This window comes from Thunnus albacares, chromosome 5, assembly GCF_914725855.1.
Source record: "Thunnus albacares chromosome 5, fThuAlb1.1, whole genome shotgun sequence".
NCBI lineage: Eukaryota > Metazoa > Chordata > Actinopteri > Scombriformes > Scombridae > Thunnus > Thunnus albacares.
Genome location: NC_058110.1, coordinates 690487 through 705915, shown reverse-complemented (window position 1 = coordinate 705915; position 15429 = coordinate 690487). Strand labels below are relative to the sequence as shown.

General features: G+C 44.3%; 1 long non-coding RNA gene across 1 annotated transcript; it reads left to right on the top strand.

Moving 5' to 3' along the window:
- Nucleotides 1-878: 878 nt before the first annotated feature.
- LOC122983189 lies at nt 879-2608 on the top strand. The gene is made up of 2 exons (XR_006403617.1): nt 879-1470; nt 2543-2608. It is a non-coding gene; the product is annotated as an uncharacterized LOC122983189 (long non-coding RNA).
- Nucleotides 2609-15429: the final 12821 nt, after the last annotated feature.

Genomic DNA, 15429 nt, shown 5'->3' with positions numbered 1-15429 from the left:
TTTAACAGAAATACAGGAGGATAGGTACAATTATAAATGTAGGTTGGCTGAGGGTCTTTTGAAAACAGCTAAATGTAAACGTCATTCAGCAGCGTGCTGCTAGACACCAGAAAGTCTCAAATGAACAATGTTGGAGTCGGATCATGTGAACCTGAAAGACCAGGTTAACTCTAGAGAACATATGGCTGCTAATAATAGATGAATGCAGAACTGTGTAACAATATACATTAAATACAAACAACAATACATAACTTAATTCAATCAATTAACATCAATACGTCAACAGTGAACAAATAAATACATGAAATAGAAATATTTACAAAGCTGTGTGAAAAAAGAAATGAAGACACAAGGAGAAATATATACTAACATAAACAAACAACACTGAGGAGTCTCAGTATAATATATAATTAATATTATTAATAATATACAATATAATTACTATATATAATGTTACAATTAAAATGGCGGGCTTATATCTTTACACAAAGAGATAATACTAATACTACTACTAATAATAATATAGATATAATTATACTATAGATAATGTGCAGACATGTATAGATAACAATGCTACTCATTGTCACTGGTGTCTCGGCTGGTGTTACTGGGGGAACAGCTGCTTGGTACTGGGCAGAAGATATTTTGCTGATGTGTACAACCTGATAGTTTGTTTGTTTGGTGGCTTTTAACAGGATTTAAAAAGGCAATTGTAGAGAAAAGATTGGCATTACTAAATGACTGGGCTGTTTCTGTGGAAAGCTAATTAGGGATATTGAAAAAAATATATATAAACATTAACAGCTGGTTAAAAAGTAACACAAATGATTTTATTATCAATTTTCAATGTTTTATCTGCTATAATGTATTATGTATGAATATAGCATCTTCCTAAATTGCATTATAATTAGTGTTATGATTTTAGTTCATTTTCAGTTGTTCCCTGTCTTGCTGCTTCAGACTGCGTTTTCCTGATTCACGTCCGCAGCGGGTCTACGGTGGCCGGCGTGAATGTGGGACTAGCCCCTCTCTCACAATCATGGATGTATAATAAGAGCTCTTATAATACATCTATGCTCACAATGCAATGTGTGTTGTACGTGGGAAGATATGAGTGTTCATGTGTTCAATGTAGATGTAGATGTGATGACATGTGGGGCAGACAGCCCGCCGCCCCGCAGCAGCGTCATTTGAAATATTTTAAATGACGCTGCAGTGCGGCTACAGCGCGAGCTTGAAATTTACAGTCGGCAACAGAGGGGAGACTTTCCTCCAACGCTAGCAAACTTGAATGAATTAAGTGGATTTCATAACCAAGCACAGGGTACAAAGCCTTTATTTGGAGGAGAAACTGGATTTAAAGCGCCTCGGAGCCCAGCAGCCACGGAGTACTGTCATCACTCAAACTGCTGGTTAAATTAACCGCGGGAGGAAAAACCGCCATGCTGCCCTTTTCTGAGCCGTCAGCTGGTAAGTGAAAGTATATTTTGGTGGTTCTGGTCCGTGCATTGGCCATATTGTTGTGCTGGATCGATTGATGTAGATGGTGACGAGTGTCAGTGTGTCCGTGCTTATCTACTGAGGTTGTTGTCATAAAGTTGTTGTCACAGAATAGATTAGTATCCTTAAAAAGTTGTCTTTGCACTTCGTTGTAGTGTCGAGCTCTTTGCTGTTCGTTCATGGCCATGTAGGCTGATTTGTTCTGAGCTTGGCTGTGTCGGCTTATGACGATATAATATCGCATTATTAATGAATCAATATTTCAGAGAGGTTGTGCTTCAGTGATGCGTTCAGGCGCCTCGTTCCTGAACGCATCACTGTCGTGAGTCAACCAGCCAACTTCAGCTAATGCTTTCTAGAGATCGTGGCTTTTCCCAAACTGAATAAATACAACACATATAGACACAAAACTGCTTTGCTAGCTCAATCTCGTTCTAACTAAGATATTCGTTGAGAAAAATATTTTTTCCATGGACAGATTTAGCTACTACGTCCGCAAACTTCACATATATTTGTAAGCTAGTAGCGCCACAGCACCGGCACAGCTGATGGAGGATGCTGGAGTGGAAGCTGAGATAAACTCTCAACTGAAGGGAAAATGGTTAAGTTTAGCTGTGTGTGGGGGAGCCAGATAATGATGAAGAGTGAAGAAGGGTTCAGGTTTTTCTGTGTGTGTGTGTGTAACTCGTCTCAGTCTCAGAGTTCAATCCACCCAGTAAAGGGTCCGTTTTGTTTTCCCCACAACCCCTAATCAGTTCAGTTCAATCCACTTTCACAAACATTAACTCAAAACTCCACTCCGGGTTTTCACCGCAGATCCCCCACAAAACAAAACAAATCAAAGACACTAGCAAAGCCACACATAATATTTTTAGTGATAAGGCTTTTTTCATTTGAACACGGCTAGGTGTGCTGTTCTAAATGTCTAGTTGACCAATCAGATTGCTCGGTGGGAACTACGTGTTGTGTAATTCAGGCTTGTGACAGTGGTGATGTAACTTGTGTAATTTCTCTCTCTCTCTTCCTCTGTTTATGTGTACAGGACCTGCTAGAAGCCACTTTGTTGTTAAAAGTGTTTTGTGGAGCCATGCATGGACCCATAACATGTTAAAAACACATCAGTAGCAAGAGCAAGTACTGTAGTTTTCCTGGTATGTAGCCTATCTATTGAAGTAGTTGTTGCCCCACCAATCTTTTAAAAACACCACTGCTCATGCCAATGTGTTGCTCAGTTCTCAATCGTTGGTGATTCCACTGTCTGACAAACTCAAGGCAAGATTGCTGGATTCTTCCGAGATAAACATAATGTAATGCTCAGACTTGCACTTCATTATTTGAATCAAGAATTCCTACACTCTCCATGTATTGAAATAGTTGTCAGTAGAAGTCAGAGACAACTCTATTGCCATCCGCCCACAGCCTCTCAATCCGTTGATTATGAACACTTCTAGCAGCTATATAACTCTCCCGGTCCGCACCCCTGTTCTCAATCATAAACCTTGCCACATCTACATTTTCTCCCACTCTGTCCCCTCTTACTCTGAGTGGCAAACCAAACTGAGATACACCATTGCAGAAAAAAGAGAGAACAGTTGAAGCACGCTTGTTTGTGCAACGTTCCAAATAAACGACTGTAGCCATCAATGCATCCATGGAAAACAAATCTCCAGGCGATCAGTTTATGATTGGAGTCAATGTGCCTGTAATGAAAATGGAGAACAAGGTTAAAGTGACTACAGAACACATATACAACTGCACGGTTGGTCTTCATCTAGAGACTGATCAGCCTACTACGCTGTTTTATCTCTGTTGTATATAGTAATGGGTGTAGCCGTCTGTCCGTGTGTTAGCATTGTGGCCGGATTTGCACAAAGCTTTGTAGAAGGTTCATTGTAGGTCAACTGAGAATTGATTAAATTTCCACAATCATCCACCAAATGGGGGCGCTGTAACCCTGACCAATCACTAAAAGGCGTAACTTCCGAACGGATTTCACATAACACCACAAAACTTTGTAGAAAGGTTGGACATGGGCCGAGGAAGAACTGATCAACTTCCCACCTGGATTGTCCTTAAATGGATATTTCACTTTAGTAAAACTTGTCAAAATTCAGCAGTCTTACCTCTATCAAAGTGCATCTACAAGTAAGCTAGTGATCACTGCTGTCCTTGTTGTCTGCCCTCAACACCACCATTTCTCCCAGGTGTCAGGCTCCTCATTCACTTCCATTCATTTTAGGGACCTAGTCTAAATATTATACTGGTGGTGTTGAAAACAGATAACGGGGACAGCAATGGTCACAAACTTACTTGTAGATTGCTTTAGATGTGGGTAAGACTACTGAATTTTGGTGGAGGTGGAGTGGGGGACAGAGGAGGACGGGTGCCTGCTGTCCTCTGCATCTCTTACATTGGACTTAATGTATTTCATTTTTTTTCATGCTAATCAGTCTCTAATCAGTTATGTGACTTTCTACATAACAATAGTTTATTTGAGGATTTTCAGTCAGGATTTAGAGCGCATCATAGCACAGAAACAGCACTGGTGAAAGTCACTAATGACCTCCTGACTGCATCGGACAAAGGATTTGTCTCTATACTTGTCCTGTTAGATCTTAGTGCTGCATTTGACACAATTGACCATCAAATCCTTTTGCAGAGACTGGAACATTTAATTGGCATTAAAGGAACTGCATTAAGCTGGTTTAAGTCTTATTTATCAGACCGATTTCAGTTTGTACATGTTAATGATGAATCCTCCATGAAGGCAAAAGTTAGACACGGAGTTCCACAAGGTTCTGTACTTGGACCAATTCTATTCACCTTATATATGCTTCCTTTAGGTAATATTATTAGGAAACACTCCATAAATTTTCATTGTTACGCAGACGATACCCAATTATATTTATCAATGAAGCCAGATGAACCCAATCAGTTAAACAAACTCCAAACATGCCTTAACGACATAAAGACCTGGATGACCTGCAATTTTCTACTACTAAATTCAGATAAAACTGAAGTTATTGTGCTTGGCCCTAAACACCTTAGGAACACATTATCTAATGATAAAGCTGCTCTGGATGGCATTCCCCTGGCCTCCAGCACCACCGTAAGGAATCTGGGAGTTATCTTTGATCAGGATATGTCCTTTAACTCCCACATAAATCAAATTTCAAGGACTGCCTTTTTTCACTTACGTAATATCTCAAAAATCAGGCACATCCTGTCCCTAAAAGATGCAGAAAAACTAGTTCACGCATTTGTTACTTCTAGGCTGGATTATTGCAATTCCTTATTATCAGGCTGCCCTAACAAGTCTCTAAAGACTCTCCAGCTGGTCCAGAATGCAGCTGCACGTGTATTGACTCAAACTAGAAAAAGAGATCACATTTCTCCCATTTTAGCTTCACTACATTGGCTTCCTGTAAAATCTAGAATAGAATTTAAAATCCTTCTCCTAACTTACAAAGCCCTTAATGGTCAGGCACCATCATATCTTGAAGAGCTCATAATACCGTATTACCCCACTAGAACACTGCGCTCCCAGTATGCAGGCTTACTGGTGGTCCCTACAGTCTTTAAAAGTAGAATGGGAGGCAGAGCCTTCAGCTATCAGGCTCCTCTTCTATGGAACCATCTACCGGATTCAGTCCGGGGTGCAGACACCCTCTCTATGTTTAAGAGTAGGCTTAAAACTTTCCTTTTTGATAAAGCTTATAGTTAGGGCCGACCAGGCTCGCCTTGGATCAGCCCTTAGTTATGCTGCTATAGGCCTAGACTACTGGGGGACTTCCCATGATGCACTGAGCTCCTCTCTCCTCCTCCTCCTCTCCATCTGTATGCATTCATGTAACAGCAATGCATGTCACTAACTTTGCTTCTTCCCCGGAGTTTTTTGTGCTTTCTCATCTCACAGGAAAACCTGACTCCCGGGCCGAACCTTCGCGGTCCTTCACAGTCCTGATGGCATCCTTCCCTGTCTGTTGATGCTTGTGCTTGTTGTTGTTTGTTGTTGTCATTGTTTTTCTGCTGTCCCCCCTCCCCCTTCCCCTCTCTCTTTCTCTCTCTCAACCCAACCGGTCAAAGCAGATGGCCGCCCACCAAGAGCCGGGGTCTGCTTGAGGTTTCTACCCGTTAAAGGGGAGTTTTTCCTTACCGCTGTCGCCAAGTGCTTGCTCATGGGGGAACTGTTGGGTCTCTGTAAATTAAAGAGTACGGTCTTGACCTGCTCTATGTGAAAAGTGCCTTGAGATGACTTCTGTTGTGATATGGCGCTATATAAATAAAGATTGATTGATTGATTGATAATCTGTGTTTGGCCATGACACGTAAAATTTCGCTCCAAGGGACGACGTCCTCTCTAACCAATCAACAACCAGAATGCAATATTGACATCGAGTCGGTCTAATTACAGTTTCCAGATTTCATCTTCAATTCTCTCCACTGTAAGGCAGAGTAGCAGCAGTAGATAGCTCCTTGTGTTAGCCAACGCAACAGTTAGCTTGTTGTAGCAGCCTGAAGGACTCTTTATACATCCATGGAAGGACTGTTAAGGACTGTCGTTAAGCTAACAGGAGAAATTATCTGGACTGTGCAGCGCAGCAGCAGCAGGACGCTGACGGGAGGCTGGAGAGAGAAGCAACCGGAGAAACAACCAGGAGAGTTAGCTTGTTTGTCATTGTTGCTAATGATATCAGACTGGTTAACCAGCAGCCACAAAGTTCTGTTAACTAACAAAAAAGATGACCAACAGCTACAAATGGACGTTATGACATGAATACTTCATCTCCATGATAGAAAGAAGACATCAGATAACGTGAGTCAGATACAGCTTCTCTCTCTCTGTCTCTTTGGTCGCTAATTTCATCTCTGATGGTTAAATGTCTCTGTGTGGCTTTTTTGTGTTTTTTATCTCCTTAACAAGAATGCAGCAGAGATCATATAATGTGTTGTGGGTAATGTTAGTTTGCTTGTTGATGTTACAGTGAGCTGTCTGGACTCATTCATTGTTTTTAATTGAGTGGTTGTTCAGTCACCTGTTGATGTGATTAGTCAATGAGTGCAGGAGGTCTGGCTGCTGCTTCTGACAGTTTCTTTAGTTCCTTTTTAAGCTGAGCTGTATATTGAGTAATAAGCTTAAAGTAACTAGAATAACAAGTGTTAACTAGTGGTGTAACTGATCGTAGTTGATCCATGATCCGTACGTATCGCCCCCCACGGTTCAGCAGGCATATGAACTGCAGATTAATTGCAAAATTTAATGTCTCAGTTAAAGTAGACATTTTAGAGACAAAGTAAACAAACTGCTGTAAGTACAAGTCATAGACAGACAGTGTGCCGTTAACGCTAACAGGGATTTTGAAGAGCAACGATCAAACCAGCATGTAACAGGTCCGTTGTGACATTTGAGTTATGTTTATGTAATGGATTGGAAATGCCACATGTTAAATTTTGTATGTAAACAGACACCCCCTAATTTTTTGTTAATTATTTGAACTAATCTAACTCTGTTTATACAGTTTTGACATCAGGCTCTAATGCCACTGTGGATACCTGAAGGAGGTCACTCGTATCTGCTCTGCTCATGCGCAGCTCAATATTAAATGAGCATCGGCTAGAGCAAGACGCTAACTTTGGCTCTCTCCCTTATTAATCCACAGGTATGTTAAAACTTGCTTTTCTATGATTAGCTTTGTTTAATAACTAATGTAAATGCATTGGAAATTGTTCTGTGAAGTTGTGACATGGTTTAGAGATGTATTTGAAACGTATTTTTGTTGCTGTATGTTTCGTGGGCGCCGCCATTGATAATAGTTACCTCAGTGAATTTCGGTTTTCTACTATTTTGTCAGTGAAAGTTACAGACCTTTGCATGTGGTAACATATGAAAATGTGCTTAAAAGATTGTTTTAGAGTATAAGCCAGTCAGTCACGAGTTAACGGTAAATAGAGATGCTATATTCAAACCAGTTTCACTTCCGGTCGCTCGTTAACAAGGCAGAGTCGCGCCATTTTGTTAAGAGGTTAAGTGCAAGTGCAAAGGAGTGTTACGCTAATGTTGCAGAAAGGTTTTGTGTGTCATATCAGTGTAGGATGAGTGTAACTGTGGTCTATGTGTTAAAATAGGAGTGATTGTAGTAATGTCAGTAAAGTAAATGTGTGTTTTGGGTAATATAATTTTTGTGCTGTATATTATATTTTATACATATATATATATATATATATATATATATATCTTAGATTATATTTTATCCATATATTACATTATATTGTAGTTAAGCCTATTCTTATTCTTATTATTGAATTCCTGTGAAGTTATTTTTCTTTAGACAAAATGTTTTATATTGTTTATTGTGAATTTGGTTTCAACATTTATTTTATTTCTGTAACATGTTTTGTGTGAATGTGAAATATGAACCTTGTAGCTGTAGGTTTCAGGAAACTAACGTAACTGAGAAATATGTACAGTTTTATACTGTTGTGTCAATATTAAATGAGCATCGGCTAGAGCAAGACGCTAACTTTGGCTCTCTCCCTTATTAATCCACAGTCCACAGACCATGTTTTTATCGGCTACACAGTGCACCCTTATTATCATCAAGTTTTGATGATGTGGACAGAGGCTGTTTCATTCACTGTTTAAAAGAGGAAGGTTTCATGCCTCATATTGCAATAACTAAGCTTTAAATATTTTATATATTTTATTTTACTTTATTTCATTTAGACATTGGACATCTTAAATGTTGTTTTCATTTAAGACCATGGGCAAAAGTTCCTTGCTGTTTCTGGCTGTCAGTGTGTTACAGAATAAATGGAGAACGCTGATCCTAATAATGATCCGATCCGAGACTCAAATCCATGATACGATCCAAACCGTGAGTTTTGTGTTCATGTTAACACCCCTAGTGTTAATATATCAGCTTTGTAGACTATATTTTGTATGTCGTGCACATAGATAAGATTGTGTAAGTCATGTATTTGATACATGCATTAATACTTTCTGATGTGAACCTACACTTTTAGATCTGTGAATGTTTTTAGTGTTCAGTCTCTCTAGTATTCAGCACTGATCTGAACCTGTATCACATTATAAGCTTTGTGCTACTTAATATATTTCTGTACACTAAGAAAATACACAGGAAACACGTGTAAATCATGTGATATGTTGTCTGTTTTTGATGAGAACATAAATCTGTTGACGTAAAAGAACAATACTATAAATCTGAATTTCACTTTGTTCGTAAAATGACACATTTGATCCACTCCATGGCTAAAATAAGCTCTTCTTTGTTTAGAGACATTATGTATATGCTAGATGTCTTTAAAGAAGCAGCCTTTTCACCACTCAAGCTAATTGTTTTATTGGCATATGAAATTGCCCCCCCCCCCCCTTGCTGCATGTGTGCACATGATGTTCACACGTTATGTGTATGTTTGCAAATTATGTACAATAATTCATTGTTCGAACAGCAGTGATTTGCATCTGACGCATCTAGGTCCAGGAAGTGGTACTCAAAAAACTGGTCCAGGGTTGGCAGGTCTGACTTTGTGATAAAAGCATGAAAATCAGCAATATTATATGTAGGCTATAGTTTTCCGTGCTGTACCATATCTAGTGCCGATTGAGCTGGACCTCATGGGGGGCTTGCCTATTTGTACTATCTGCTAGTTTTTCCTGGACTACACCTTGATAGTGACTCAAGATAAAACAAATCAACATTTACCATTTACCTAAGATCAATGAAAATTTGAATATATTTAAACTTAAATTCAATTCAACAGCCTTATCTGAGACATGGTTAGATCAAGAGAAAGGTATTGATTTCCATAATGATGGTTTTGAGCTTCTTTATATCAATAGAACCAACAACAGGGGAGGGGGTGTGGCCCAGTATGTGGACAGTGACTTGAAATGCAAACCAGTTGAATATATGACAACTGTAATTGATGATTTAATGCATAACCATGGAAACTGAAGCAAGAGGGATGAGGAATATACTTGTGTATACAGAACATCGGGGTCACATGTAGAAACATTTTAAGATAGTTTGAAAGAATTAATGAAAATAAAACGTCTGCAATCTGTGGAGATTTATTTAATATTGACCTCCTAAATGTATCTAAACATAAAACATCAGATTTTCTGGATGCATTATATAGAAGAGGGCTATACCTATTGATCACCAAGCCCAGTAGAAAAACCTCCATTTGTGCAACATTAAGCGACTATTTAACTGTGTTTGCAATATATGATTAATATGAAACATATGATAAATATATGACTTATCATTGTATGATAAACATTGTCCAACAACACCATGTTAACATAAACGTGGTTATAATAAAAAGCCTTGGATAAAAAATGGGCTTACAAACTTTATGCAAAAAGAAAAACAAACTTTAGAGAGATTTCATAGCAGCCAGGTGATAAAGAAGTTAAAGCAGGAGGAGGAATAATCCTGTTTGTGTGTCAGTGAGCATCTGGAGCATCTTAACAAGATTGTGGAGTAGCTCCTAAAGAAATGAGCCCAGAAGAGAGTAGAGATTAGGGTTGTGCCCCCCCCCCCCAAAAAACATGTCAAATACCAGCACGCATGTCTGTTACATCACTATCTCAGTCTCTCTCTTCTGCTCTGCTGTTACATCTATCAGCAGGTCTCAACGAGGGGAGTCACATCCACCTGCTACATGATGCACATTTCCTTGTTTGGACATCACTCCCGGAGTTGGGGGTGTTCCCCAGAGAAGTCGCTAAGGAGATGGGTGGATGAGGAGGGAGGAGTATCCTTGTGGAACATTTAAAATAGTGAAGATGCTCAAATTTTGGTTAATGGCAGGGGTACCAGGCAGGGTCGTTCTGACCCCACCAAGTATGAATGGATGAACCAGTTAAGTTAATGTTGCTCGTTCTGATAACTTTGGCTGCCGTCTGTTTGCTTTTGAGAGCTCTGAGTGGGCTAGGGAGAAGGATCCGCCACTCTTAACTGCGATCCAAGCGACGAGAAGCGATTAAGCCAACTGACCCTCCTAACCGACTGTGATAGGACAGGTCACCTGCTGTCATAGAAGGAAAGATGTGGTCTACATCTAGGGCTAGTGGAGTAGTTGCCAGGAGCAGGCAATTACTCAAGAGGAAGAAGGAGGAGAGCCCGGCTGGGACTCCTAAAAGAAAGAAGGTACCATCTGGAGCGAGAAGGGCTCTTTTCCCGGCTGGGAAAAGAGCAGGCATGATGTTCCTAAGCACGGAGAAGGGATGGAAACCCAAGCGGGCTAGCAAGGGTCTTCCATCGACAGTCATGGTGGGCCTCCGGGTGCCATGGCTAGTCCAACCGTGCAGGCTGTGCGCCGCCAGTCTAGGCTCGGTGAGGGCCGCCCAGACTCAGTTGAGAAAAGCACACAAACCAAGGGTGATTCTTTTCATCTGCGGCAAGTGTGCCGGTACTCACAAGACCCCACACCGAGCGACGTGCCACGCAGCGAAGTGTGGGGCAACCCAATCCGGAGCGGCTACCATCACGGGGTTTAGCCTGCAATACATGCCCTTTCTCCTCACAGAGGAGCCTCTCGGCCCATCAGAGGAGGAAACACCTGGGATTGTATGCCAGCAAGGCGAGCCAGCAAGGCGAGCGCGCGGAAGGCTAAGGCAACCGATAGTGGGTGGACCCAGGCCGAACTGGCAACCCTAGAGCGCGTACACAACGACCTCGGCGGAAAATCTGGGTTCCTCGAGGCAGCGGTTTCGGCCCTCCCCCACTACACGAAGGCCCAGATACAGCGAAAATGGAGGAGCCTCAGGAGGCTGAGGAGAAAAACTGTGGATAAGTCCCCCACAGCGGTTGCCTTAGGGAAGTTGCCGGACCTCACTGAGGAGCTGCCTCCCACAGCCCCGGTGGCCCTGGTCAAGGAGCACCTCGCAAAGACCTTGCAGGTGAACAGTGCTGATGGCGTGTCACCACTGACCTCCTCCTGCAAGGCAACCAACCGTTATCTGAGGAAAGTACTCGCGAGACTGCGGATTCGGGGCCACGCTCGAATCGTGAGTACGGGAAGGAAGACCTGGTCGGATCGTCAAAAACACCTCAAAATGAACAAGAGGCTTCGATACAAGAACTTGCAGACGCTGTATCGGAGCAACAGAAGCTCTGCTGCGAGGTTGGTGCTCGATGGCAGGGAACAAACGGTCTGCCGTATTGATCCCAGACTGGTCACTGAGACATACAAGGGGATATGGGAGAGGGACGACAGCTTCGTTAGCCTTGGTCAGTTCGCCTCCTTGCCAGAGGCGGACAACTTGTCCCTATGCCCTCCCATCTCACCGGCTGAGGCGCTACAGGCACTTCGGAAGATGGACCAGGCGAGTGCGCCTGGTCCTGATGGCGTTGGACACAACGTCCTACTTATGTGGGACAAAAAGGGCGAGAAGCTGGCGGACCTGTTCAACGCCATACTGTACAGTGGGCGGTTGCCGAGGTGCCTCAAACAGAGCCGAACCAACTTGATCCCCAAGTCTAGTGATCAGAGTAAAGCCGGCGACATTAACAACTGGCGCCCCATTACGATCGGCTCGGTAGTCTTGAGAGCGTTCTCAAGAGTCTTGACCATGAGACTGACCGAGGCTTGCGCCATCCACCCTCGTCAGCGGGGCTTCACAGAAGCGCCAGGCTGCTCCGAGAACCTGGCCATCCTCGACGGACTTATCCTGGTGAGTAAGTCCCAGAGGAAAACATTGGCTGTCGTGTTCATCGATCTGACCAAGGCATTCCACACTGTCTCCCACAAGCATATTGCCGAGGTGTTTGAGAGACGTGGAGTGGATGAGTTGATTAGAGGTCTCATCTAAGACTCCTACAGGAATTGCTTCTCGACAATAAAAACTGCTCAAGGCGACACCAGGAAGATCGGGATCAAGGTGGGTGTAAAACAAGGCAATCCAATGTCTCCTCTGCTCTTCAACCTGGCCCTCGACCCACTTCTCCACATGTTGGAGAAGCTGGGGGTGGGGTTTAGTGTTGAGGGCACCGCCATCACCGTTCGCGGACGACCTGGTGATTCTGAGTGACTCGTGGGAGGGTATGTCCAGGAACTTGGAAATCCTGGACAGGTTCTCGGACCTTACGCGCCTGAGGACCAATCCCACCAAGTGTCATGGATTCCTTATTGGGAGCAACGACCCAAGGCGATACACAGTCAACGACTGCGACGCTTGGTCACTCTCGGGAATGCCCATCCACATGGTGGGGGAGCAGGAATCGGCGAAGTGTCTGGGCGTCCAGATAAATCCCTGGAAAGGGATCCTGAAACCCCCACTTAGAGATACAATAAAAGACATGACGGACAAGATATCCAAGGCCCCCCTGAAACCATCTCAGAAGGTCGAGCTTTTGAGAACGTATGCTATCCCACGGACGGTGTACGTCGCGGACCACGGCTCGGCCTCCCAGACAGCGTTGGACGAGTGTGACAGGGACATTCGGACACAGGTGAAGAAATGGCTCCACCTGGAGCCGTTCACCACCGACGGGTTGCTGTACAGCAGATGTGTGGATGGAGGACTTGGTATCGTAAGATTAGCTGCGTGGTGTAAGTTGATCAAGCAGTGCGTGGGAACGGTCGTGTTCAAGAGCGACAAGATCTCCAACGGCTGGACCTGGGATCCCAAAAAGCACCGGCTTACACAATCGGAATTGATCATGGCACTGCAACTCCGTACTAACACACTCCCTACCCTTTCGCTGCTGTCGAGAGGAAGGGGGCCCAAGGAGTCGCAACAGTGCAGACTTTGTCAACAAGAGAAGGAGACCGTGCAGCATATTATCGGGAACTGTGCGGAGCTCAAGAGGAACCGCATGGCCAGCCACAACAAGGTGTGCGTGTTCCTCCAGAAGGAGGATGAAGGAGGGCTGGCACGTGATGAGGGAAAAGAATTTTTGGTAATGGCAGGGGTACCAGGTGGGGTCGTTCTGACTCCGCCCAAGCATGAATGGATGAACGAGTTAAGTTAATCTTGCTCGCTCTGATAACTTTGGCTGCTGTCCGTTTGCTTCTGAAAGCGTTCTGAGTGGGCCAGGGTGCAAGACCCGCCACTCTTGACTGCGATCTGAGCTATGACAAGCAATAAGCCAACTGACCCTTCTGACTGACTGTGATAGGACAGGTCGCCTGCTGTCATAGGAAGAAAGATGTGGTCAACCCCGAGGCGTGAACGTGTCCGTCGGCCGACGGCACGTGACGCTGGAGTAGGGGCGGCTCCTGGCAGTGCGGATATGGCGAGCGGAGTAGTAGTCCGGAGCAGACTACTACTCAGACGGAGGAAGGAGGAGAGCCCGGCTGGGACTCCAAAGAGAAAGAAGGTACCATCTGAAGCGAGAAGGGCTCTTTTCCTGACTGGGAAGTGAGCAGGAATGATCTTCCTCAGCACGGAGAGGGGATGGATTGATGGTTCTGCGCCGCTAATCTGGGCTCGGTGTTGGCCACCAAGACTCACCTAAGGAAAACACAAGCCAAGGGTGATTCTTTTCATCTGTGGTAAGTGTGGTAGTACTTTTAAGACCTCACACTGAGTGACGATGATGTGTGCAGCCATTTTCGTGATGAAAAGTCCCCCATCAACACATCTGCTGTACAGCAGGCCGTCGGTGGTGAAAGGCTCCAGATGGAGTCATTTCTTCACCTGTGTATGAATGTCCCTGTCACATTTGTCCAGCGCCGTTTGAGAGGCCGAGCCGTGGAAAGGCATACGTTCTCAAAAGCTTGACCTTCTGAGATGGTTTCAGGGGGGCCTTGGATATCTTGTCCTTTTATCATATCTTTTATTGTATCTCTTAGTGGGGGTTCCAGGATCCCTTTCCAGGGATTTATCTGGATGCCCAGATATTTTGCCGATTCCTGTTCCCCCACCATGTGGATAAGCATTCCCGCAAGTGACCGAGCATCACAGTCGTTGACCGTGTACCGTTTTGGGCCATTGCTCCCAATAAGGAAACCATGACACTTGGTGGGGTTGGTCCTCAGGCCTGTGAGATCTGAGAACCTATCCAGGATTTCCAAGTTCCTGGACATGCCATCCCACAAGTCACTCAGAAGCACCAGATCGTCGGCGAAAGCCAGTGAGGTGATGGAAGTGCCTTCAACACTGAACCCCACACCCAGCCTATCCAACGTGTGGAGAAGTGGATCCACTGCCAGGTTGAAGCGCAGCGGAGACATTGGAACGCCCTGTTTCACACCCACCCTGATCCCGATCTTTCTGGTGTCTCCTTGAGCAGTTTTTACTGTCAAGTAGTAATTCCTGTAGGAGTCCTTGATGAGACCTCTGATCAACTCATCCACACCACATCTCTCAAGCACCTCAGCAATATGCTTGTGGGAGACAGTGTCGAAGGCCTTGGTCAGATCAATGAACACTATGGCTAGCGTTTTTCTCTGGGACTTACTCAGCCTGAAAAGTCTGTCAAGAACGGCCAGGTTCTCAGAGCAGCCTGGCGTTTCGGTGAAGCCCTGCTGATGAGGGTGGATGGCACATGCCTCGGCTAGTCTCATGGTTAAGACTCTTGAGAACGCTCTCAAGACTACCGAGCCGATCAGGAGCCAGTTGTTGATATCACCGGCTTTACTCTGGTCACTAGACTTAGGGATCAGGGTCGTACGACTCTGCTTGAGGCACCTCAGCAAACGCCCGCTGTACATTATGGCGTTGAACAGATCGGCCAGCTTCTCGCCCTTCTTGTCCCACATGAGTAGGACATTACGTCCAACGCCATCAGGAGCAGGCGCACTCACCTGGTCCATCTTCTGTAATGCCTGCAGTGCCTCAGCAGGTGAGATAGGAGGGAATAGGGATGTGTTGTCCGCCTCCAGCAGAGAGGCGAACTGTCCGAGGCCCACGAAACAATCATCCCTTTCCCAGATCCCTCGCTACGTCTCAGTTAC